The sequence below is a fragment of the Pelodiscus sinensis genome, chromosome 2 (assembly GCF_049634645.1).
Source record: "Pelodiscus sinensis isolate JC-2024 chromosome 2, ASM4963464v1, whole genome shotgun sequence".
Taxonomy (NCBI): domain Eukaryota; kingdom Metazoa; phylum Chordata; order Testudines; family Trionychidae; genus Pelodiscus; species Pelodiscus sinensis.
The window spans coordinates 173,720,480-173,745,704 of record NC_134712.1 but is presented as its reverse complement, the minus strand read 5'-3'; the positions used below and the strand labels follow the sequence as shown (position 1 = coordinate 173,745,704).

The following is a 25,225-nucleotide window of genomic DNA, read 5'->3' as shown; positions in this document are numbered from 1 at the left end:
GGTGTCCTGGAAGGCCACCATGCCATCTATTCCATTCTCCATGGAAGACCAGACTGGTTCCTGATTTCCAATTCCCAGCATGCTCTCCTGTCCTCATGCTCCACCCACATCTCCTCCAGAACCTATCCTCCACTCACTTAAGTGTTCCCTACCCAAGTAGGTGGGTTACATTTGTTCCTTGAATATGTCATCTCTAGTCTGTTTTTGCCTGTGAATTTGTGCCAGCTGGACAGCTGGTGGAGCCAGGTGGAGTACGCAGCTGCCTCACTGCTGTTCCCGCTGTAATGAAAAGTGAAGGAGATACATTGTGGAGCATAAAACTGGATCTGTTAGAATACAAGGAAAGTCTGTCTAAAGACAATAGGGATGTGTTATGCACAAGGCCACAGTTATGCTTTTAAGTGACCACGATGCAGCAGGTACATGTCAGAGTTCTTAAGCAAAATACAGGACTATGTAGCACTTTAAAGACTACATAAGTGCTACATAGTCCTGTATTTTGTTTCAGCTACACCAGACTAACACGGCTACATCTCTATCAGAGTTCTTAAGGGAAGAGTTGGACTCGGCTTGGTGGCAGGCATGGTAAGGGACAAGTTGAGGCACAAGCTGTGGGAGGGAGGGCATCCAGGTGTGACGGCAGGACAGGGCAGGGACTCACATCGTGCCCATGTATTTGGCACCCCTCCTTTTGCCATGAGAGTACAACTTTCCCTTCTGGCAGGAGCACGCAGTAGGAGAGGGTCCAGGCATGGTGGCAGACTCATGTGGAGCCTGTGTGTTCAGCACCTCCCATTTGCTCAAGGGAAAGTGCAACTTACCTTTCCCACAAGAGTGGGAGGGAGGAGGGGTTCCAGGTGTGGTGGCAGGCAGGGAATCAAGCCACACTTCACTGGAGGTGAGCAAATGGAGGTTTACTGCAGAGGCATCAGTTAATAGCTTCCCCTGCTTCAGCCAGTTTGCTTTGCGCAATATCAGTCTCCTGCAAATCACACAGCCTGATAGAGAGCAGATGCTGACTGAATGTGGCCAGAAAGCTGGACCGTGTCCTGCAATGCTTTGTGCTGCAAGGACACCAGACCACTTACTGCTGGCTTGGTGTGGAAAGGGGTCCTACTGTGGAGGATGGAATAAGGCAGCTGTCCCCAGAAACCTTGTGAGAAGGATGAACGAGTTCTTCTATGACAACTTTATAGAGATGTGCAGAGAGGATTCCTGCTCCATCTCCAGACACATTAATAAACTGTTCTGGGGAGCTCCCGCTGCGTAGGCAAAGTGGCTGCCACAGATCACACTCAATTGCGTTAACCCACTTATAGCATGATAAAAAATGTAAACTCACCAGAAGTGCCCTTCCTCGGGTCAGTGCTTGGCTGGCCATTCGCCACCGCCTCCTTTTCCTCATCCACACTGTTCTCCACACTGCTGCCTGAGGCTTCCTGAGCAGTGTCTTGGGAGGAATCTACAACTTGGCAGGGGAAACCAGTGAGATCCCACCCTAGGATTCCATGCAGTTGCTCATTGAAGCAGCATGTTTGTAGTAATGACTTAGACTGTCCATTTGCCTCCTTTGTCTTCTGGTACAACTGTCTCTGCTCCTTAATTTTCACCCCGCATTGCTGGGTGACCTTGACATATCCTCTCTGCTCCATGCCCTTGCAATCTTGGCATAGATATCTGCATTGCTTTTGCTGATTCGTAATCCTGAGAGAACAGATTCCTCTCCCCACACAGCAAAGAGGTCCAGGATCTCCTGCACACTGGTGCTCATCTGTGACCCTGGGAACTCAGGGAATTCATGGTCAGGTGTGCTGCTCAGGTAAGCTGTCTGCTCACCATGATGGCAATATAGGAAATGAAATTCAAATTTTCCCAGGACTTTTCTTTTTCACCTGGAGAGCAGCAGAGTTGAAAGTCCTTCCAGAGCAGTCACCGTGGGGCACTTTGGAACACCTACCAGAGGCCAAGAACATTGAATTTCACAGCACTGCCTCTCCACTATCCTAATGTCAACCAAGCAGGGTCACATTTTGCTTTACTTCCCGTGAAAGCAGGAGTACCAAAATCAACTTTAACGGCCCTTAAAGTTGATGGAACAGGTTTCATGGTGTGGACTCATTGCTTAGAAAATTGACCTAATGCACTAAATTTGACCTAAACTCCCAGTCTAGACCAGATCTAGGTCTTCAATTTATTTAAAAAAATCCTTAAGCCTTTTCTGAGACAGTTAACAAAATGACATCTTATGAACAGCTTTGCAATACTAACCAGGAAATCGGATATGCTATTTGCCTCTGCTTGCCTTATTAAATAAATAGGTATCTACTGCTAGGAAATTTATTTTTGGAATAGTAACTTTAGCATTTCAGGGAAGTCTTCATAGCTCTTATCACCTGGTTCTTGAGCCTGAATAAAAGAACAGCCTTAATCATTTTAGATTCAGCCTCAATCTGAACACTGCAATTTTTTTCAAGTCTTGTGGATTCCACTGGTATAAGACTAGTGCAAGTGAGAATAAAATTAGTCCAATTAATGCTATATTAACCTTGATGCATACTACATATATGTTCTTTATAAAAATGTCACTTCAGATTTAAGCATTAACCTCTAATTAGATATCAAAGAGAAGTCTTCCCCTGCTATTTGAATAGCAATTCAATTCAGATGAAATTTCTCTTAAGCAAAAGCACATACATTTTTTAACAAACAGCAACACTGTCTTTTTCAGCTCATTTTACTCAACTTTCTACTATAATTCTCTTCTGAAAAGTAACTTAGTAAAAAGGGCATTTGGGGGTTCGGTTTGCTTGTATGCCATGATTTAATTATCAGATGTGTTCAGTTTGCAAGCAAAAAAATATATTTTATGACTTTGAGCCTGGCAAACTCACTTCTGGTTCTTGAGGCTGAACTGGGTCCTTTCCATCCCCTTCATCATCATCAGTAATAAAGCTCCCAGAGCCCAAATTACAATAATGCAACCCCAGTGCTCTCTACTTATGTGCTGAGTGACATTTCTTTCATTGTGATTATACCACTGTAACTCTCCCTTATCTGCTCTAGCTCTGCAGGGCCAAAGAAGCTAAAATGAAGTAAACACAATTTTGATGGCTAAAGCCAGCAGTTCTTCCTGATTACATACAGGGAGAATATCAATTGCCATTTTTACACTTAATTGGAGATGGCTTCAAAGAGCAAAATGGTGGGTTCAGTTCCTTGTTTGTGCCTCTGGAACTATGAAAAACCATAATAGCCCAATTGGTCAGTCTATTCTGACCTTCTGTCCTGAGAGGAAGGTGAAAAACACCATGGCTACATCAAGACTGGCATGATTTTCCGGAAATGCTTTTAATGTTTTCCGTTAAAAGCATTTTCAGAAAAGAGTGTCTAGATTGGCACGGACGCTTTTCCACAAAAGCACTTTTTGTGGAAAAGCGTCCGTGCCAATCTAGACACGCTTTTCCGCAAAAAAGCCCCGATCGCCATTTTCGTGATTGGGGCTTTTTTGCGGAAAACAAATCTCAGCTGTCTACACTGGCCCTTTTGCGCAAAAGGGACTTTTGCCCAAACGGGAGCAGCATAGTATTTCCGCAAGAAGCACTGATTTCTTACAGTAGGAAGTCAGTGCTTTTGCAGAAATTCAAGCGGCCAGTGTAGACAGCTGGGAAGTTTTTCTGGAAAAGTGGCTGATTTTCCAGAAAAACTGGCCAGTCGAGACACAGTCCATAAGATAGCTATTTAATTATGTAATGCTGAAGAACCCTGGGATTGAGAGAAATTCCCTTTGACTGTTCTAAGTAGGTGTGTTACACTGTCATATTTCCCACTGTAATCTCCTCATTTTCTGCCACAGTGGGCCTGTAGGGACTACCCTGCTTTCTCCATTCAGCCACTAAAGCAGGGATGGCTGAACTGTGGACCATGAGCCGTATGTGGCTCTTTTACCATTAAAGTAGAGCTTGCAAGTTTTCACTGTCCCCCATTCTCCACCTAACAATCTGGGGGGGGGGAGAGAGGAGGTAGCTAATGACCTTTGCCTTGCAGTGGGATTGTGGGGGTGAGAGCTTCTGTCCAATGGGGAGAAGGGACTTGAGACTTCAGCCCTGCAAGGGTGCATCTTCCAGGGCTCAAGACATCAGTATAAGTGTGGCTGATGCTCCAAGCCCTGACTCCTGACAGATGTGCTCTGGCTCTTGAACTTCTGAAGACTGTAGTGCATTCCGCAGGGGGCCTGTAAGTTTGGATACCCCTGCACTAAAGCTTTGTTGCCCTGCCTCATTAGCCTCCTCCACTTCCTGTTCCTCCTTACTATTCCCCACATTGATAGAATCCTAAAAGAAAATCTATTCAGAGTCATATATTTTGTATGTGTTTTATTCACCAGGGGGCCTCTGGAGCTGCAACATACAATGGGGGCTTAAAATGTCTGAAAGAAGAGCTACCTAACATGCAAAAGCAAGCACCCATGGTTTCCTGTTGCAGAAATACTGCTATAGTTCTGGTTCTGTGAGGGGGAATGTCCTTCAAAATCTACCTGCGTTGACCTTTGCATTTTGCTTTTGTGTGTCCTCCAAATATCTGCACCACCCCATTACCCTTAATGCTCTGCTAGAACAAGGGTTTATTAAGGTTTAAAAGAGAAGGTTACCACTTGTTGAACAAAATATACCACATTGTGCACTAATCTGGATTTTCCTTATCTAGCATATATTTGAGAGACTTTGTGCATCTGTCTGTGTGTGTCCATCTGTCCATTGGTGAATTCATTTGTTCAAGAACTTCTCCTAAATTGTAGGAGCTAGGACCACCAAATTTGATATGCAGCTTCCGCTTATCATCACTTAAAGGAAGGTCAGGGTTTGGTTGTACAAGAACAATGAGATGTGCCTGGAATTCGATTGTTCCTCAGAAAATGGAAAGGGAGGAGTCTGGTAAGAGGGACAGTTATACTGAATATTGACCACAGGGGGACAACAAAGGGCCAGTGATGGGAGCTGTGACATATTCAACTCCATTGGGCCAACAGGTGGCAGGTGGAAAGAAAGGAACAGCTAACTACTATATATTTCAGAGAGTTTGTTCATGTGTCTGTCTGTCTCTCTCTCTCCCCTACAGTTGGGGGATATGAACCACTCCCCTATCTGTGCCTGCTGGAGCTACAGCAGTTATGCACAGGTGTTTCTTACCTGTCCCCATGCTACTGTGGTAAGAGAAGGCTGTGGTTCTTCCCCTCTCTGTGGGTGACCCTGCATATTGAACTCATCCCTAGCTCCATGCCAGGGCAATAATTTAAAGGAAAAAAAACAAAACTTATTTGAGTTAGGGACCAGATCAATGCTGGGTGAATTTCCTAGTATGAAATAAATCTATCTGGCAGTTTCAGGATTTGAAATATCCTTCATAGAGCATCTCCTTAATAGTCTCATAATAATGCTGCAGTTATATATTCTGGCCATAATAATTCTCCTTTCCACCTATGCCTTCACTTCTGCTGATTACATGAAATATGTAAATGTATTTTGATTTAATTTCACAGTAGATGAAAATGCCCCAATTATGGTGATCTCAGACCGAAGCAAAATTGCTGGATTTTTTTCAATTGCTAAATCAAGACCACATTTATCTAACTCCCAAATTGGTTACCACCACAAAAAGTTGGCCCTCTGATTATTATGGTCCCAGTGCAAATTGACTTAAGGGGTAGTTGAGGGGGTTCTGATTCACAGTTTCATGTCCAATGTCTTCTGAATATTGACACGCACGTTCTCCTGTCAGCAAGATAGATTCGTTTCTCTTTGTTAGCGCTACTTGCTAATGCTAAGTATTTTAGCTGTGGTTTTTCAGTGAGAAAAGCATACATGTCTCAGCAGATAACAAATCTGTGGTAATAAATCCACCAGGAGCTACGAGGGAGGGCCATAAACCATAGCACCAATAGAAAAATATAATCCGGTCATAATGTGACACAAGGAGTTCAACCCATATCTCAAATTTTAATTCCTCAAGTTTCTCAGTGTGGTGCCACAGTCTCATTTCTGCACAAGGTATTCGTTATAGGACACCCATCCCTGTCATGTCTGCAAAAAAAGATTTGTAGAGATTTATTGGTGAGGCCTCTGCCTGCTTGCACAATGATCACTATCCACAAGAGAAAGAGGAGTCCTGGGACACCTTAAAGACTAACAGATTTATTTTGGCATAAGCCTTTATGGGCTAAAAACCCACTTTGGCAGATGCATGGAGTGGAAATTACAGAGGCAGGCATCAATATACTAGCACATGAACAGAAGGGAGTTACCTTATCAAAGAGAGGACCAGTGTCAAGGAGGCCAATTGAATCAGTGTGGATGTGGCCCATGCCCCACAGATGAGGAGGAGGTATGAATACCAAGAGAGAGAACATTGATTTTGTAGTGAGCCAGTCATTCCCAGCCCCTATTCAAACCCAGATTAATTGTGTTATGTTTGTAAATGAATTACCTATGAAACCTTATGCCCAGATAAATCTGTTAGGGTATGTCTACACTACCCTCCTAGTTCGAACTAGGAGGGTAATGTAGGCATACCGCACTTGCAAATGAAGCCCAGGATTTGAATTTCCCGGGCTTCATTTGCATAAGTGGGGAGCCGACATTTTTAAATCCCCGCTGGTTCGAACCCCGTGTAGCGCGGCTACACGGGGCTCAAACTAGGTAGTTCGGACTAGGATTCCTATTCCGAACTACCTAGTTTGAGCCCCGTGTAGCCGCGCTACACGGGGTTCGAACCAGCGGGGATTTAAAAATGGCGGCTCCCCGCTTATGCAAATGAAGCCCGGGAAATTCAAATCCCGGGCTTCATTTGCAAGTGCGGTATGCCTACATTACCCCGCTAGTTCGAACTAGCAGGGTAGTGTAGACATACCCTTAGTCTTTAAGGTGCCACTGGATTCTATACTTGTTAGCCGTGCTGTGACTAGCAGGTGGAAACTGTTGGCTTCTAATTAAAGTTTGAATTCTAGAAGCCTCTGCTGATTGGCTGAGGCTCGGTAGGGGGAGGGACTTTCAGGCAGTCCTGGGCTTTATAAAGCAGTGAGCAAGTGACCAAGGAGCTTGCGAACAGGTGAGTGCTAACAGGTAGTTTAGAGAGGGAGTTAGGAAGGGGAGAGGGAAGAGTGCGAGGTTCTCTTGCCTTTCTTTTAAATCCTTTCTCCAGGATAGCAGGGATGGATGGTGATAGGTCTGCTGTTGTTACCTGCACAGCGTGTACCATGTTTGTCTTCCTCCCCGAAGAAAGAATGGATTTCATCTGCACTAAGTGCAAGCTGGTCACCATTTTGGAAGAAAAAGTTAGAGGACTGGAGGCCCAAGTGTCGACCCTACATTCGATCAGAGAGGATGAAGACTTCCTTAAGAGAAGGCAGGGTTTAATCCTGCTGCAAGTATGGCAGGTGGAAGAGCTAGAGAGGGCAGTACAGGACCAGGAAGAGAACTGGCAGCATGTAACTTCTGGAAGGGGAAAAAGGCCAGCACAGGAATCTCCCAGTGCTGTAGAGGTAAGTAATCGCTTTCAGTCTCTCTCCACAGGTTCTGCAGTGGTGAATGCTTTGGAAGGGACCTCACAAGGAAGAAACAACAAGGGAACACTATCTACTGGAAGGCATGGGATGCGTAGTCCTAAGGATGGGGGTTCCACAACCACCACCGCCAAAAGAAGACAACGGGTGGTGGTAGTCGGGGACTCTCTCCTAAGATGGACTGAGCCATCCATCTGCCGTCCGGACATGGAATCTTGAAAGGTGTGCTGCTTACCGGGAGCTCGAATTCAGGATGTGACCGAGAGGCTTACCAGACTGATCAAACCTTTGGATTGCTACCCCTTCCTGCTTCTCCACGTGGGAACTAATGATAGGGCCAAGAATGACCTTGAGCGAGTTACTGCAGATTATGTAGTGCTGGTAAGAAGGATCAAAGAATTTGGAGTGCAAGTGGTGTTCTCATCCATCCTTCCTGTTGAAGGGAAAGGACTGGGCAGGGATCGTCGAATTGAGGAAGTAAATGCGTGGTTATGCAGGTGTCGCAGAGAGGGCTTCGGTTTCTTCAACCGAAGGATTGTTAGGAAGAGATGGGATCCACCTAATGAAGAGAGGACAGATCATCTTCATGGGCAGACTTGCAAACCTAGTGAGGAGGGCTTTAAACTAGGTTCGTTGGGGGACCGTGAAAAAAACCCTGAGGGGAGTGGGAAAGTTGGATACCGGGAAGAAATGCAAAGAGGAACGAGCAAGAAAGGAGGACCCCTGATTTGAATGGAGAAGATAGGGTGATGTGATCAACTGGTTATCTGAGGTGTTGGTAAACTAATGCGAGAAGCCTGGGCAACAAACAGGAAGAACTGGAGGGCCTGGCCCAGTCCAAGAAATATGATTTAATTGGGATGACAGAGACTTGGTGGGATGACTCGCATGACTGGAGCGCTGTCATGGAAAGGTATAGACTGTTCAGAAAGAACAGGCAGGGGAGAAAAGGAGGAGTTGCACTATATGTAAGAGAGCGCTATGATTGCTCAGAACTCCAGTATATAGAGGGAGAAAAAACTGTTGAGAGTCTATGCGTTAAGTTTAGAGGTGCAAACAACAACAGTGATGTTGTGGTTGTTGTCTACTGCAGGCCACCAAATCAGGGGGATGAGGTAGATGAGGCTTTTTTCGGACAACTGAGAGAAGCTTCCAGATTGCAGGCCCTGGTTCTCATGGGGGACTTTAATAACCCTGACATCTGTTGGGAGACCAATACGGCAGTACACAGGCAATCCTAAGAAAGCAAACATGATTCTGGGATGCATTAACAGGCGTGTTGTAAGCAAGACATGAGAAGTCATTCTTCCGCTCTACTCTGCACTGGTTAGGCCTCAGTTGGAGTATTGGGTTCAGTTCTGGGCACCGCATTTCAAGAAAGATGTGGAGAAATTTGAGAGGGTCCAGAGAAGAGCAACAAGAATGATTAAAGGTCTAGAGTACATGACCTATGGGGGAAGGCTGAAGGAATTAGGTTTGTTTAGTTTAGAAAAGAGAAGATTGAGGGGGGGACATGATAGCAGATTTCAGATATCTAAAAGGGTGTCATAAGGAGGAGAGAGAAAACTTGTCCATCTTGGCCTCTGGGGATAGAACAAGAAGCAATGGGCTTAAACTGCAGCAAGGGAGGTTTAGGTTGGACATTAGGAAAAAGTTCCTAACTGTCAGGGTAGTCAAACACTGGAATAAATTGCCCAGGGAGGTTGTGGAATCTCCATCTCTGGAGATATTTAAGAGCAAGTTAGATAAATGTCTATCAGGGATGGTCTAGACAGTATTTGGTCCTGTCATGAGGGCAGGGGACTGGACTCGATGACCTCTCGAGGTCCCTTCCACTCCTAATATTCTATTATTCTAATCCAGGACATTTTTGGAGAATGTTGGGGATAACTTCTTGGTACAAGTGCTGGAGGATCCGACCAGGGGCCGTGCGCAGCTTGACCTTCTGCTCACAAACAGGGAGGAACTAATAGGGGAAGTAGAGATGGGTGACAACCTGGGAAGCAGTGATCATGAGATGGTAGATTTCCTTCCTGACCAAAGGAAGGAAAGAGAGTAGTAAAATACACACTTTGGACTTCAGAAAAGCAGATTTTGACTCCCTCAGGGTATGTCTACACTACCACCCTAGTTCAAACTAGGGTGGTAATGTAGGCAACCAGAGTTGCAAATGAAGACTGGGATTTGAATTTCCCGGGCTTCATTTGCATCTCGCCGGGCGCCGCCATTTTTAAATGTCCGCTAGTGCGGACTCCGTGCCGCACGGCTACACGCGGCACGGCCTAGGTAGTTCGAAACGAGGAGTAATGGTAGTTCGGAGTAGGAAGCCTAGTCCGAACTACCTAGTCCGTGCCGCGTGTAGCCACGCGGCACAGAGTCCGCACTAGCGGACATTTAAAAATGGCGGTGCCCGGCGAGATGCAAATGAATCCCGGGAAATTCAAATCCCGGGCTTCATTTGCAACTCCAGTTTTGCCTACATTACCACCCTAGTTCAAACTAGGGTGGTAGTGTAGACATACCCGCAGAGACCTGATGGGCAGAATCCCCTGGGATGCTAACATGAAGGGGAAAGGAGTCCAGGACAGCTGGCAGTATTTTAAAGAAGCCTTATTGAAGAAACAGAAAGAAACCATCCCATAGCGTAGCAAGAGAGGCAAACGTGGTAGGAGACCGGATTGGCTTACAGGGGAAATCCTTGGTGAACTTAAGCACAAAAAGGAAGCTTACAAAAAGTGCAAACTTAGACAAATGACCTGGGAGGGGTTTAAATGTATAGCTCGAGAATGCCGGGGGGTTATCAGGAAGGCAAAAGCGCAATTGGAATTGCGGCTGGCAAAGGATAACAAGAAAGGTTTCTACAGGCATGTTAACAAAACGGAGGTGATCAGAGAAGGTGTGGGGCTCCTACTGGATGAGGGAGGTAACCTAGTGACAGATGATGTAGGGAAAGCTGAACTACTCAATGTTTCTTTGCCTCTGTATTCACGGACAAGGTCGGCTCCCGGACTGTTTTCAGTAGTGATGGATGGCAGAACAAGGAGCAATGGTCTCAAGTTGCGGTGGGAAAGGTCCAGGTTGGATATTAGGAAAAACTATTTCACTAGGAGAGTGGTGAAGCACTGGAATGGGTTACCTAGGGAAGTAGTGGAGTCTCCATCCCTAGAGGTGTTTGTCTCAGCTTGACAAAGCCCTGGCTGGGTTGATTTAGTTGGGATTGGTCCTGCCTAGAGCAGGGGGCTGGACTTGATGGCCTTCTAAGGTCTCTTCCAGCTCTATGTTTCTATGGGAGGAATGGTATCCCTAGCCTCTGTTTGTCAGAGGCTGGAAATGGGTGATTGGAGAGGGATCACATGATGATTACCTGTTCTGTTCACTCCCTGTAGGGCATCTGGCATTGGCCATTGTCAGAAGACAGGATACTGGTCTAGATGGACCTTTGGTCTGACCCAAGGTAGCCATTCTTATGTTTTTATGACTCCTCACTTTTTGCAGATACAGACAAACACGGCTCCCCCTCCATTATTTACTCTCAAGATTCTCAAGAAATTATTTTTTATTTTTGAACAACTAAATATAAACAAGAAGTTTTCCAACTCGAGAGAGGGGTTCCACTGGGTTATCAAAATCAAAAAGGACACTATTTAACTCTGTTTTTTTAATGGCTTCAGATTTTTATCTGTCCATCACAGTAGGCCTAATCCTGTATATCTTGTTCAGCCCTGACTGTCATTGATATCAGAGGGGGCTCAATTACATAAGGAAGGCAGGATTGTTACCCTTTTGAACAGTAAACTCTCACTTGGGAAATAAGATGCAGAACTGTAATGCTCCTAATTCATCTAGTCTGAGGCCAAGAGAGGTGTGTTCCAATGATGAGGAGACTATCAAGTTAAGGGATAGCAGATATTTTAGAAGCCAGAAGGAGCTCTGGGCTTGTTTGTCATAGAAATAAGATCCTTTATGAATTAAGCAACCAAGTTTGAAAATAATAAATGAACCTTAAAAGCTATTGCTCTTGAACAGACAGTTCTAAAAGGCAATAGGAAAGGATTTCTTTTCAGAAGGGCTTTCCGGACACAATGCTGCATTTCAAGGCCAGACCGTGACAAACTGCATTTTAAAAAAATTCTAGAGGGGACAAAACAATTTTTTGACAGAACTTAATATCCATCCCTATCTTTTGTATCATTAGTTCTACTGGAAATAAAAGGGTACAGGCTACAGAGTCGGATAGCGTTGCAAAACATGCTATACCCTGTGATTTTTCTGAGGAGGGTCAGTAATTTCATAGCCACAGCTTCTTATGAGATCACAAGAATAATATAGTATATACATACTATATAGTAATATAGTATATAGAATAGAATAGAATAGAATAGAATAGAATAGAATAGAATAGAATAGAATAGAAGAACATTGAAGTAGGGGTGCTGCAATGCTTACCCTCTGTTCCAGTCCTTGAAATGCTTCCTGTGGCTTCAACCACATGTACAGTCAGGACTGCAGTGCTACCATACAGGGTTTATATTAGGCCTCTTTATTGTTGTTTCCATGCGCCCCATTTTAGCTGACCAAACAGACTGGAATTTGTATGTATGATCATGATTTTTTTAAGTGACGAGGTGTTGCCTTTTGTTCTTTACACAATACGTGATGTGGAAGAACCACCTGGTCACAGTGGTGCCCCAATAACTGTGTTTACTAAACACATGTACAATACAAGGCCTGGCTCCATATATACAGTGCTGCTCTGGCTGGGTTCTGGTGGTTTCAGAAACATGGAAAACTGAGGGCCACTAGAAGACTCTCAAACTACTTAATGGGATACAACCCAATTCCTGTGCTCTGCATTAGGCATTTTCAGTGCTTGGGTTGGGTTTTTTGGGGGTGTTTTTTTTCAGTGCCCCCATTTGAAACAACTCTTGATTTTCAGAAAGCATTTTGAGAGTGAGACTCTGTTAAGGTGTCTCGTATTGGGCACACAAACATCAAAGCCCCTAAAATCACAAGACACTTCCCAATTTTGTTCCTTGTCTGTAGTAAACCCAATATTGGGTGGCATACAGGGAGCAATTACAGGGAAAAACAAAGATGACCAAAAACTTGATGTGTTTGCTTCTCTCCCTCTCTTACCTCAATACTACAGGACAAGGGTGACTAATAAATCTGTTTGTTTCTAAGGTGCCATAGGACTCCTCATTGTTTTTGCAGATACAGATTAACACGGCTACCCCCTCTGAGACTTGTTACTGGAGCGAAAAGTCTGCTGCAGAGCAGATTGCACCAGTAAAAGCAGCTGTTATCTCCCTTCCACTTTCCAGCCTGGTCTACGCTAGAGAGGAAGGTTGTCTTAAGATACAAAACTCCAGCTATGTTAATTAGGTAGCTGGAGTCACCATAGCTTAAATCGCATTTCCACCCAGTCCACACAGCAGGAGCTCAACAGGAGCAAATACTCCCATCAGCTTCTCTTACTACTCATAAGGAGCAGGAGTACCGGCACTGCCGGGGGCACCTTCTGAGTTTGATTTAGCGGGTCTATACTAGACCCGCTAAATCAAAGCCTGGAAGATTGACTGCAGTAGCGTCAAGCTTCTGCATAGTGTGCACATGGCCTCAGTTGGGAGGTGAGGTGGTCATGGCAAGGACTGTGTTTTGCTGGTTCATTTCATCCCCTCAGAAATGTCCCACAGCAGGTTTGGAATTTATACCTTCCTGGTGGAAACACCACCTCTATTTGTGCAGGATTGTTCTCAGGGCAAGGTGCCATGCTCATGAGAGGAGGTGTAATTATACTAGCCTTCACTATCTTTGGGATATATGTATAACATTTACAAAGTCATACTTTATTTTGCCCTTTCAGATGTCACTAGGCTGTGCCTTTGCTGATGCCATCCTTGTTTCTATAGTAACTAACACTTCAAAGAGGAAAGCACACTGCATGACTAAAAAAGGCAAGATATAAACGAGAGGTATAAATGCAACATGCAATTGTGTTGGATGCTAAAGATTCATCGCAAATTGTTTGCAATGACTAAACTAAGTCACGACTGACATGGCCATCCCAAATTTAAAGGAAGTCAGGCAACTGTATGTTTTGGATCAATGAATTTAAAGTCTGGCTGACATAAATCCTATCTGGTACTGAATTTGAAGTGGAAATTATAAAAGCCACATAAGACATAATGTCAGTTTCTGTATTCTAGCTACTGAACTTCATGCATTCTGAATATACTATTGGCTAGATCTCATTATAAAGGGGTAACTACTGTAGTTATTTATAGGGTTTGTTTACAGATCAACCATTAGCCTGTAACTCTAATGCCTGTGCCTACTTTGGAAAAAATCCCATTGTCATCCTAGAGTGGAATAAACGAGAGAGCACACATCTTTGATGCATTATGTAGTCTGTGAGGTATTTTTGCTTGACAGTTATAATCTCCATGCACTGCCTGAATGCCAGCAATGCTGCCATAGCTGTTAGCTCATATGTACGCTGCCATTGATACAACTGTTCACTTTTGTTCTTGAAGTATTACACGGCCACATGTTTTTTAAAGTGGCATTTTCTGCACATGTGTCTTTGAGACTCTGGGTGTTTATAATGTTTCATAATCTCCAAGGTTACGCAATGTTGCATTCTATTCCATGGCCCTGATTCTGATCTCATGTACATTAGTCTAAATTAGGAATGATTTAATGATCAATCAAGAATTGATCCATTGACTTCAGTGGAGTTACACAATAAAACTGGTGTGAAGTGAGAGTCTGGCCTATGAGATGTACGATTATTTTTATAGATCAACAAATTTGTTGCAAATTTCTATACAGACAGACAATGGGTAATCACTTAGACTGGTGTAAAAAAGTTAGATGGCTATACAAGCCATATGGGATCAGAACCAGCTCCAAAGTGTTAGGGCCAGAGCTTCAGCTGGTGTAAAATAGCATGGCTCTACTTGTGAAGCTACACTAAATTTGTTTGAAATGCTGCACTGAGTAGTTCAAATGTTACAGTGAATTTACTTTGCTTTACTACCCTCATAATTCAGCTGCAGGCAGAAACTCACTCAAGTCCTACTTGGGCACCTGTTGATCTTCATTATACAGTCACATCTTCATCTGCATTCTCCAGGGAGCAAAAGTATTCCACTGAAAGTCACCTGAGCTGCCAGTTCATTAAGCATCTTACCCAGCTGAGTACTGTCATTGTTGACCATGGGAGAATCTAACACTATCATTCATCCTAACATGCAGCACAATGGCTTTTCCCCCCACTTCTCTCACAATCCTCTTCATCCTGACCTCTATATCTTGGATCCTTGCCTCTGGTAGATGGCACACACTTCTTTTCTCTGGATCTCATCTGGGGACAGGCCTGATGATTCTTTTCTGTATGGAGTCCGTGGTCATGTAGACCTGTCTCTTCCTGGTGTCAGTACCTCTCTCTCTCTTGCAATCTCTGCTTCATTTTCCTTAAGCTATAGTCCCTGGCTACCTACAAAAGAGAGATTGTTGCATTCAAGCATACATAAGTGGCAGTTATATGCCTGCAGTTAAACAGAAGCATGAGACATAATCCTTTGCATTTCTCTGAGAAATACAGAGAAATGCCCCTTCAACTTAGTCACAAAACAAGACCACACATATTCCTGACTCGCTTGGTTTCCTACCATACTTATCTCTTTTTCCATCAAAATGTCTCCTCCATCCATTTGTAAAAAGCCCTTCTTTTCCAGTTCAGTTTTTCCCTTGCTCATTTTTTCTTGATCAATTTGTTAGAATTTTTCAAGGTCTACGCATCTGTTGCATGGCATTAGATGATTATACATGAAATGCTGCTGGTTAGGAAGCATGACACTTAATGCTAGAAGGCTGTGCCTCTGCATGTGTTAGCCAATGGACTTCAAGAAACGGAATCATGAGGAACAAGATGCTGAAAACTAAATAGGGATTCTGTCCACCTCTTCCTTGTCTCTTCACTGTCAGAAATGTTCCACAATGATCTGTGTAGAAAGGAGCATGAGTGCAAATGACAGGAGGAAAAGGGGAGAGGCTTTTTATCTAGTGTGGAACCAGTTCTCTGCTCTCAGATACACATTCTGCTGACTTCATCTGAATTCGTAAGGCATGGTTTAGCCCACACAGATGAAATCTATGGTTTAATTCAGATGTGGCCTGATCTGCCTATTAGCACTACACATACTCACTTGGTTAGACTGCCCCATAAGTACAATTTTAGGATAGGCCCCAGGATCCCTGAGATTACTAAGGCAAAATAATTATCTGAAACCAGTGTCGATTTGCCTTTGTTGTCGGGAAAATATTAATAACCAGTCTCCTGTTTAGTTCCTTTCCTTTTTATTCACTTCCTTCCAGACCTTTTCCATAAATCATTGTGCAGAGACACTCCTGCAGCTATTAATGATCAAATTTGTTCCTCAGGTGACTGAATTACAATCGCTGCTTATAGGCTGTGACCTTTAATTACATATTCAGCATCTTCGAGGTCAGAAAACATTATACGGCAAAACTGTGGTGACACACCCTGGAGAGATTTTTCGTAAGTGCGAATGCTACCTTCCCCACTCAAACACACATGTGTAGGCATCTGTATCTTTCCCTCAGTAGGGCAGCCACAGCCACAAACCTCTCTTGGCTATAATGCTATAGTCACTTGGCTCTTGATTTACCTTTGTTCACATTTACCACATAGCAGCCGACAGTTGTTTGTTTTTGTTCCAAATAGTGATGGACACACCATAGTAGCCACTCTGACTGTGAGGTACAAGCCTCAATGTATGGATCTGAGCAATGGCTGTTAGCTAGAATAAAAATCATTTTGTCATCTGAAAAGAGAAAAGGCAGATGAACTGGCTAGTTTCAATGAATTATCCTAAGTGATGGGCACAGGGAAATGGAAAATGTGTCCAGTCTCAGACAAGCTTAATTATTTGGGTTACAAGAACAGGAACACAACTAAAGCTGATTGAAAAGTGCAAAAGGCTGGGGCCTGAGTCTCTTCTCACTTACTTAGCTCAGCTTTATCCTCTGTGCGACTCCATTAACTGGAGTCATAATTGGAAGTGAGTTTCAGACTCTGTATTTAGGAACATTGATTTGAATTCTAAATTACTGGTCCTTTGACACAGAATTGTATCCTTTCATTGTTCATTATTGGCTAACATTTGGGTGAGGGTTCTGGTTTGCATGAGTATTTGGGGAACAGCTGTTCTTAGTATTCCACCCTAAAAAGGGTTGTATACACAAACAAGAATGTTCCTTATGCGTGAATTATTCTACTCCTGTTCAAAAGTTTTTAGTCATCGCTCAGTTCAAAACCTGTTCTATGTGATTTAGGATGGTAAGATTTGGGTGATTCATATTTGGACATCAATAGTCATATAGCCCTTTAAAAGTACAATTCACATTATTATAATCAACCTTGTGAGGTTTTTAAGAAAATAGAAATTGTGTCATTAGGGGCGGGGCTGGCAAGTATTGGATATAAAATATTAGATATCTGAACCCTTGCCACTTAATAGGTATGTTATATATCCTGGGTATTTCCTCTAAGCCCTTGTTAGAGTAACAGCCATACAGTGTTGTTAGCAGTGACTTGGAAAGTGGCTGAGACCTAGTGAGTTAGTTCTAATTTATTAACATACATGATTTGATGTGAAACAAAGCTGGGACCTGAACAAACTGGTGCAGGTGAGGTGGAAAGAGCCAGTAGAAGGAGCCAATATAGGGAGAAGGGTTGGCTGGTACATTTCTTGCAGAAGTGTGATTGGAGAAGGGATGACTTTGCATGTGGGAAGTAATTTATTTGAATGAACTGGAAACCTTGAAAGCAAAGATGGAAAAAATGCTTACAACTAAAGTAAAAGAGAAAAGCAGAGAAATACCAAATTCTGATAAAATATGCGATCCTTGTGAACTTGACATTAACATCTGCTGAGCTGAGAGGACAGAAATACAGGTGGTAATCAAGAAGCTTAAAAAGAACAAGTGGCAGGAGCTGATCAACTCACAGCAGAAATACTAAATAGCACTAGATACCCTCACCCTAATGAAAAGCGGTCAGAGCTGCTCAATGAGGTCTGGGGGAAATAGACTCTCCTGACCAATGGAAACATGGAATCATTGTCAGAATTCCCCCAAAGGGTGATATCACTAACAAATGGAGAGGAGTCATGTTATTTTCCATTGTAGGGAAAGTTTCCTGCAGCGTCATACTACACAGGATAAAAGAAGAAGTAGAGAAGATTCAGGCTCAAAAAATCCACATCAAGGAGCATCACAGAAGAACATACAGAATGGCAGGCTCCTCATTGTCCTTTTTATTGATGATTAGCTTTTGAAAGGTATTTGACAATCTGAACACTGAAGTCATCGACATCATCAAGGTCATGTATAGAGCTGCCAAGTGCTCATTAGTGTGAGTGATCAGGCAACAGAATGTTCCAAACAAGACTGGGAGTAACAAGGCTACACTGAAATTTGATCCCCCCACAGTTGTGTGGCGTTGGTACACACTGATTAACGAAGAAATGGATTAGCAATGTATGACCTCAATGATATAGCATGAGTAGATCGCAGAGGCCTACAAAATCTATACTTTGCTGATGAAATTGCTCTAATGAGCAACACCTTCACAAAAAGCTACAAAGACAGACAACCTAACAAAAACAGCAGACCAAGCAGGGCTCGGAATCAGTTATACCAAAATAAGCATCTTTGTAACCCCAATATCAAGCAATAAATCGCACTAGAAGTCAACAGTATTACAGAAATAGAACAGTTCACCTGTCTGGTCAGAGCCATATTGGCCAATGGAGGTTTCAAGAAGGAAGTGACAGCAAGGATAGGCAAGGTATGCACTCAACTCAACAATGTATGGAAATGAAAGATATACGGCACTGGAACAAAACTGAGAACTTTCAGCTCAAACATACCTTGAGCACTAACATACTGCTGTGAGAACTGTAGATCTGCAGGTTGAACCTCTTTAATCTGGCATCCTGAGGACCAGACTGGTGCCAAACCAGAGAATTCAGTGCCAAAACAGACCACAAGAGTTAATATTATCTCACAGTAGTACCAGCACTGCATGCTGGACTCTTAGACATTTAGGGGTAAATTTGAGCTAAACAGCAGCACAGAACACTGAGAACCAGGGCTGGTGGCTGTAAACAAATGTTATGGGATTGTGGGAAAGTTGACCACACCCATGATAAGGGAGTATCCGTCTAACTAAAATCATGCCAGGCCAGGGATGTTGCCAGATCAGAAAGTGCCATATTAGAGAGGTTCATCCTGTATTACAATATTAAACAGAAAACTAGATGTCTTCAAAAATAAATGCCTGAAAATGATGTCAGGAATCCGTTGGAAAGATTTCGTCACAAATAAAGTTTTAAGGAGTCATTCATCAGCAGCTTGTAGCCATCAGAATCAGAAAGAAGCATCTGATGTATTTGAACCCTGTGCTCCATATGCTAATACTCGGGCTACATTGAGACTACAGGCTTCTTGTGCAAGAAACGTTTTTCGGAAGAGATCTTTGGAAAAAACTTCTTGTGCAAGAGTGCATCCACACGGCAAATGCGCATCGAAAAAGCAATGCGTTTTTTTCGAAAGATAGCATCCAGACTGCCTGGATGCTATCTCACATGTAAGCAGTGATTGCTATGGACAGAATGGCCACCAGGGCACTTCTGCTTTTCCCTCTTCCCTCTTCTTCCGAAAAAACTCCCTCTTCCCTGTCTACATGGTATTGGTATTCCTCGTAGAAAGAGGAATACCAATACCACAAAAACTCCTCTGTACTTTCGATTTACTCTCTAAAGAACATGCTTGCAGTGTGGATGTTCCATGAGTTTTGTCAGAAAAATGGCTGTTTTTCTGACAAAACTCTGTAGTCTAGACATACCCACGGCCTTTCAGATGGAGCTGCCAAGAGGCAACCAATCAGTGTGAGGAAATGAGAGCACCCAAAAGAAGCCTTAAGAATTTTTAGCAGAGAGGGCAAAAGAGTCAATCTGAACATGATAGAGCTGGTAGAAATAGCAATAAATGAGAAAGGAATGAAGAAACAGGCTTCTTCCCTGTGTGCCAACATGACTGCATAAAGGATGTGCAGTGATGTAATGCACTAGAATCAAAAGGGATAACGGTGTAGTGTTGTGTCTAAATAAAGCAGATTCCTGGAGGGGTGACCTTGAATAAGACTGAAGAGCCTAGATGCTTGTTTGGCATTCACTGGGGAAATAGCACCTGCGTCGAGACAGTATTACACACTATGCGTTTTCCATTAATAATTTGATGTGACTACAGTTATTTCGAGATAGCAAGGAAATTGAATTGTATTTAATTTAGAGGCATCTCCTTCCACCTCGAGTGTAAGATTGTCTCTACCTTTGGTTTAGGCCTGACAAATTCACACACCACTCTGAGGGTTTGTTTTGTGTGTTGAATTTGATCACTGTTTAGGGGCATACTGTCACATCACTGATCTCTGATATAAGATGTCTCTTGTGCAAAGCAGCCCAGAACATACCTGACTAGATTTCTGCTGCTTATCTCAAAAACCCAGGCCCCTGCATAGTGCATTGCCATGCAAATATTATGACATGATGTTACAAGCATGACGAGATCATGTGACTTAGGCTATGACTACATTAACGGTGGAATATAGACTATAGGCACTGCACAGGTAGTTACATGGCACAGTGAAAGGCTTTGGCATTGCTCCATTGTGGGAGCTTTTCCCTGCTGCCTCTCTACTGCAGCTCCAGTGGTGGGGAAAGGCTTTGGCAGCCAGGAGCCAGTAAGACCGTACCTCATTAATAAAGGCACTGTAGATATAGGGGGGGTATTGCCTGGACAGCCACAGCCATGCAAGGCATGGCAATACTAGCATATCTATGCTCACGGTGCTATATAGAGGACAGATACAGCATGTCTAGCTAGCACAGGCATAAACTGCAGTGTAAACTAAGGTGTGGCTTAGGTGAATAGAATGCCCTATATGCCTGAACCCGAGCATATATACCTTACACAGCTCTGTACATCCAGAACGAACAGCTCCTAGGCCCCCAGGCTTCCCATATTGTTCACGGGGAGGGTTAAGCATGCAAGAAAAGAGATCTAGAGACACCATCAAGCTAATCAGGAAGTCATCTAAATTAGCCAGTAGGAAATTCCAAGAAAAGTCCCCTCCGCCCTTTCCCCCTCCCCCCCCCCCCGAAGATTTAGGTGTCTAACTCTGAGCCAGAGGGAGGTGTGTCTCTCCACTTGTAGTTTACAGCCATGAACCCTCTTTTGGAGTGAGGACTGGCTTGCTTAGGTGCTTTTCTCCCCAAAAACCCAATGGGGTTACTTGCCCTCCTTTCCCCCGTAGCATTTATATGGGAGGAGGGAGACTTGGATTCACAATAGGCACAGCAGATATTTGAACCTAGTCTCCCAGGCAGTATAAGAGATGCACCTACTCAACCTCCTTGAAGTGCTATGCTGGTTAGATTAGTAAGTAGTTATTGTTCAACAAGAGTTGCTTGCCCATACGCCCTTTCTTCTTCATATGTAAATGAAGCTTTCAGCTGTGTGTCCCTGCAGATTGCAGCCAGTTGCTCATTTCCAAATACAGTTGTGTTTTTCCCAACCTTTTTTCCTCTGCCTATAGCTAAAAGATTTAAAATAGGAGGGAGGGTTAAAAAGTGATATTCTTAAATGTGTTCCCTCACTCTGAACAAATGGCAGAATTCCCCTTTGAACACCAAATTTATGCATAAGTACAGCTTCTGTCAAAATATGTGTGTATTCAAAACAGAAGTTTTGTTCTTGGAGCAGGATTAGGGGAACAGGAAGAAAAAGAAACCCATGGAAATAAACGGGCCAAAAAGCCCAAAATAATCTGAAATGACAGGTTTTTTCATACCCAACTAGAATTGTTGGCCAGTGGAAGGGAATTTTGGGATGCAGTCTCCAGTTAGATTGGTCTTTTTTTCACTGGAGGCATAAGGGGGATAGGAAAGGGCCATAGCTGACCTACAGTGAACTCGGCTGACTAGCCATTGTGCCTCTGCCTCACCTGGTGCAAAAGGCATGTTGAGAACAGGGATTGGGCGTGATGCAATAGCAATTCTCCACCAGTGTAGTCTAATCAGGGCCCTGTATCAGTGGCTCAAGTTAGCGCTTCTCAAAAGCAGATTCAAGTCTTGTCTGAGACTTGGGGACCCGTCTGGTGAAATTTTGTAAACAGTGGGCCTGACTTACAACAGCACATGAAGGCAATGTGATTCCATTGACTGCAGTGGTGTTACACTGATGTAACACAATGGTGAATCAGGGACAGTGAATAAATTGACACAGATCCTATTTAAAGAGCCCCTATAGACTGTGCAGGACATCTCATGACACAGTCTTTACTGCCTACTGTAATGTTTCTCAAAGTGGTCCATGAGCCCACTTTGAGGGAGCTGCTAATGGGCCATCCAGTTTGTTTACTTACCAACTCTATAACCACAGTCTCACAGCTCCCATTGGCTCCAATACTCTGTGTGTGTGACTGGTCTGTAATTCTCTAGATTCAGATGCGATGTGATTGCATTTTTTCTTGAAATAAGGATGGTACTGAACACAGGTTGACGTAAACATTAAACAGAGCGTTCTTTCTTTATGCAGTTTCCTTGTTAACTAGAAATTTCCACACAATACCAGTGTAATATTGGTCTACACCAGCAGATGGCACCATTATACACCCAGCTTGTCTGTTTCATTCACTAATGTCTCTGTAGCTTTCTACGCTTCACTGCTGTGTCTATAATTATGACCTCTGCAAAGTTCAGACACTTACTTCCTGGCTTGTGCAGTTTAGCAATTAGCATTGGCCAGAAGTGTTTCTGGACAGTACACCAGTGGCTGTGTATATGCATCATCACAGTGTTGGTGAAACAACACAGAAAGGTAGTCTGCCATCAGCAATGATGTAACAATAGAATGAGCAGATACCAGCTTTGTTGAATAAGCCAGAAGATAAGACCACTGTCGCAGTGGTTACAACTACCTTCCTTTTTGTCTAGACACCTTAAATATGCACCTCACCAGGAGCTTAATTGTCCTGGTATGGAATGATGTCGGCAGGATGAAAAAAAGATAGAGATAAAGCACTGTAATATTGCACCGATACAATTCTCTACCCCCAAGGCTGCACAAAGCTATTTTATTTATTGCAGTTATGTTGTCGAGCGGGTCCCATAGGCGGGTTCCAGAGGAAACAATTAAGACAAATAAAACGTCAGTGTCACAGCCTGTTGTATCCTGTCCAGCTCACCAGATATCACATTGTTTCGTGCACTTTAAGAACAATTACCAAGCCACTCATGAAAATGTTATCCTCTCTCCCATGCAAACACACACAGGTGGTCAGCAACTATGTAAACGTAAACTCCTGACTACTTGGCATTGTGCTAGAACTCAGGTAAAGGTATGTGTACATAGCATCTGGGTGATAATCTGGAGGTTTTTCAACTTCCTTTGTAGCATGGGGCACAGATCACAGCTGGAGGATTCTCTGCATCTTGGGGTCTTTGAACTATTTGAAGGCTTCAATATCTGAGATATAGGTGAGAGGGTTATTCCAGGAGTGGGTGGGTAAGATTCTGTAGCCTGCATTGTGCAGGGGGTCAGACTAGATGATCATAATGGTCCCTTCTGCCCTTAAAGTCTATGAGTCTGAGAGTCTAATTTTATTTGTGCTCGCCTACTAAAAATAGCCATGTGGCTGGTGCACCTCACAGCAGAGACTCGGGCTACCCACTGAAGCTCAGAATCAAGAGTCTGAGGTGCAACATCAATGCAATGATTTTTAGTGCACTAGCTCAAGCCTTGCTAGTGCAAATCTGTCTACATGGGATGGGAGCTTCACTCCCAGCTTTGGTGTAAAGGCGCCCTGGGAGCACAGAGCTTATATAAATATTTCCAAATGGTTTTAGCTTCAGAGGTTTTAAACTAACGTCTCTTTATCAAGAAGAAACTTTCCAAGATAAGCTTTTTTGCCTGATGGCCCACTTCCTAAATATAAAGACTGCCGTAAATTGTCTTCTCTCGAAGTAGAAAGATGACAACTAGTCATCAGATGTGCATATTTATTTTTAATTTTGCTGATGAATGGATGAATTCTGGGGCTTTTGGCAATTGCTAGGGATTTGTCAGGCAATTATGTTTGTAGGACTGTGAGGAACTTCCCATAAAGTGGCAACATCCATTAACCCAGACATCCATAGCAGCTTTGTCAAAGTGGCCTCGTGTTCTGTACATTTGATACTTTTGGAGGGGGGAGTCATGGAGTAGGTAGTTAGAGAAACACCAAATATTTAAAAAATGGGCAAGTGAAGGACATGACCAAATTGACACTGACTAGGGCCAAGTTGTAACTTCCAGCATGCGGGTTCTGCCTGATCTGTCTAAAGACCTTAGGGTATGTCTACACTACCCTGCTAGTTCGAACTAGCGGGGTAATGTATGCATACCGAACTTGCTAATGAAGCCCGGGATTTGAATTTCCCGGGCTTCATTAGCATAAAGCCGGCGCCACCATTTTTAAAAGCCGGCTAGTGCGAACCCCATGCCGCGCGGCTACACACGGCACGGGCTAGATAGTTCGAACTACGTAGTTATTCTGAACTATCTGTATGCCTCGTGGAATGAGGTGTACAGATAGTTCGGAATAGCTAGCTAGTTTGAACTATCTAGCCCGTGCCGCGTGTAGCCGCGCGGCACGGGGTTCGCACTAGCCGGCTTTTAAAAATGGCGGCGCCGGCTTTATGCTAATGAAGCCCGGGAAATTCAAATCCCGGGCTTCATTAGCAAGTTCGGTATACATACATTACCCCGCTAGTTCGAACTAGCGGGGTAGTGTAGACATACCCTCTGAGAGCAGCGCAGTAAGACAGAGACAATTGAATCTAGCAAACCAAATTAATAAAGGATGAGGTCAAGAGGTCTCCTTTTCTGAGGTCAATGATCCAATGGGAGGAAGCCTGGCATTTATAAAACCTTAAGGAGTCACCTTGAAGAAACAAAGTTAAAAGACTGAGAATGTCTGCTAGCGAGAATAATTTTGGCAGCATTATCGCCATCTGGTTCATTGACAGCAATGCCAGGTCCTCCTCCAGAAGAGTCTGGTACAGTATACTGCAAGATCTGAAGAGTTCATGAGCCCCATGTTCCCGTAAGAAACTTGGGGGTTTGTTTCCTTTTTTGTCTTCTGGATTGTTTGTTTTTAGCTGACACACATCCTACCCTTTTATTCTTTAATTTTAAGGTGTGTGTGGGGGGAGGTGGTAGGTGGTTGTGTTGTACATGTATCCACACAGGAAAGGTGCCAGAAAGAAAGTTCTCCAGGTTTCACTGGCCTAAAGATAGTCATTGAAGTGTGTTCTGTGTTTTAAAAGGCCAAACTGTCATATGTCAATTTTGGTACATGAGAGCTCTCAGATTTATGCTTATCAAATTATCCGATTAGAATCTATATTAAGGCATCACTTTGGAAGTGGGAAGGGAAGGGTTAGGCATCAGACTAGAACTGAAAGCCGAGGGAACTTTTTAATTGGCTCTGAGGTTGTGGTTCAGACAGTAATAATAATTTTGGTTGGAATATCA

General features: G+C 43.5%; 1 long non-coding RNA gene across 1 annotated transcript in view; it reads right to left on the bottom strand.

Moving 5' to 3' along the window:
* Positions 1 to 22,458, bottom strand: part of LOC112545970 (uncharacterized) — a 33,939-nt gene extending 11,481 nt beyond the window's left edge. Inside the window, exons 1-2 of the long non-coding RNA XR_003089555.2 lie at positions 22,074 to 22,458; positions 21,055 to 21,245 (exon numbers count right to left, since the gene is read on the bottom strand). This is a non-coding gene — a long non-coding RNA (uncharacterized LOC112545970). The remainder of the gene's footprint in view (positions 1 to 21,054; positions 21,246 to 22,073) is intronic.
* Positions 22,459 to 25,225: the final 2,767 nt, after the last annotated feature.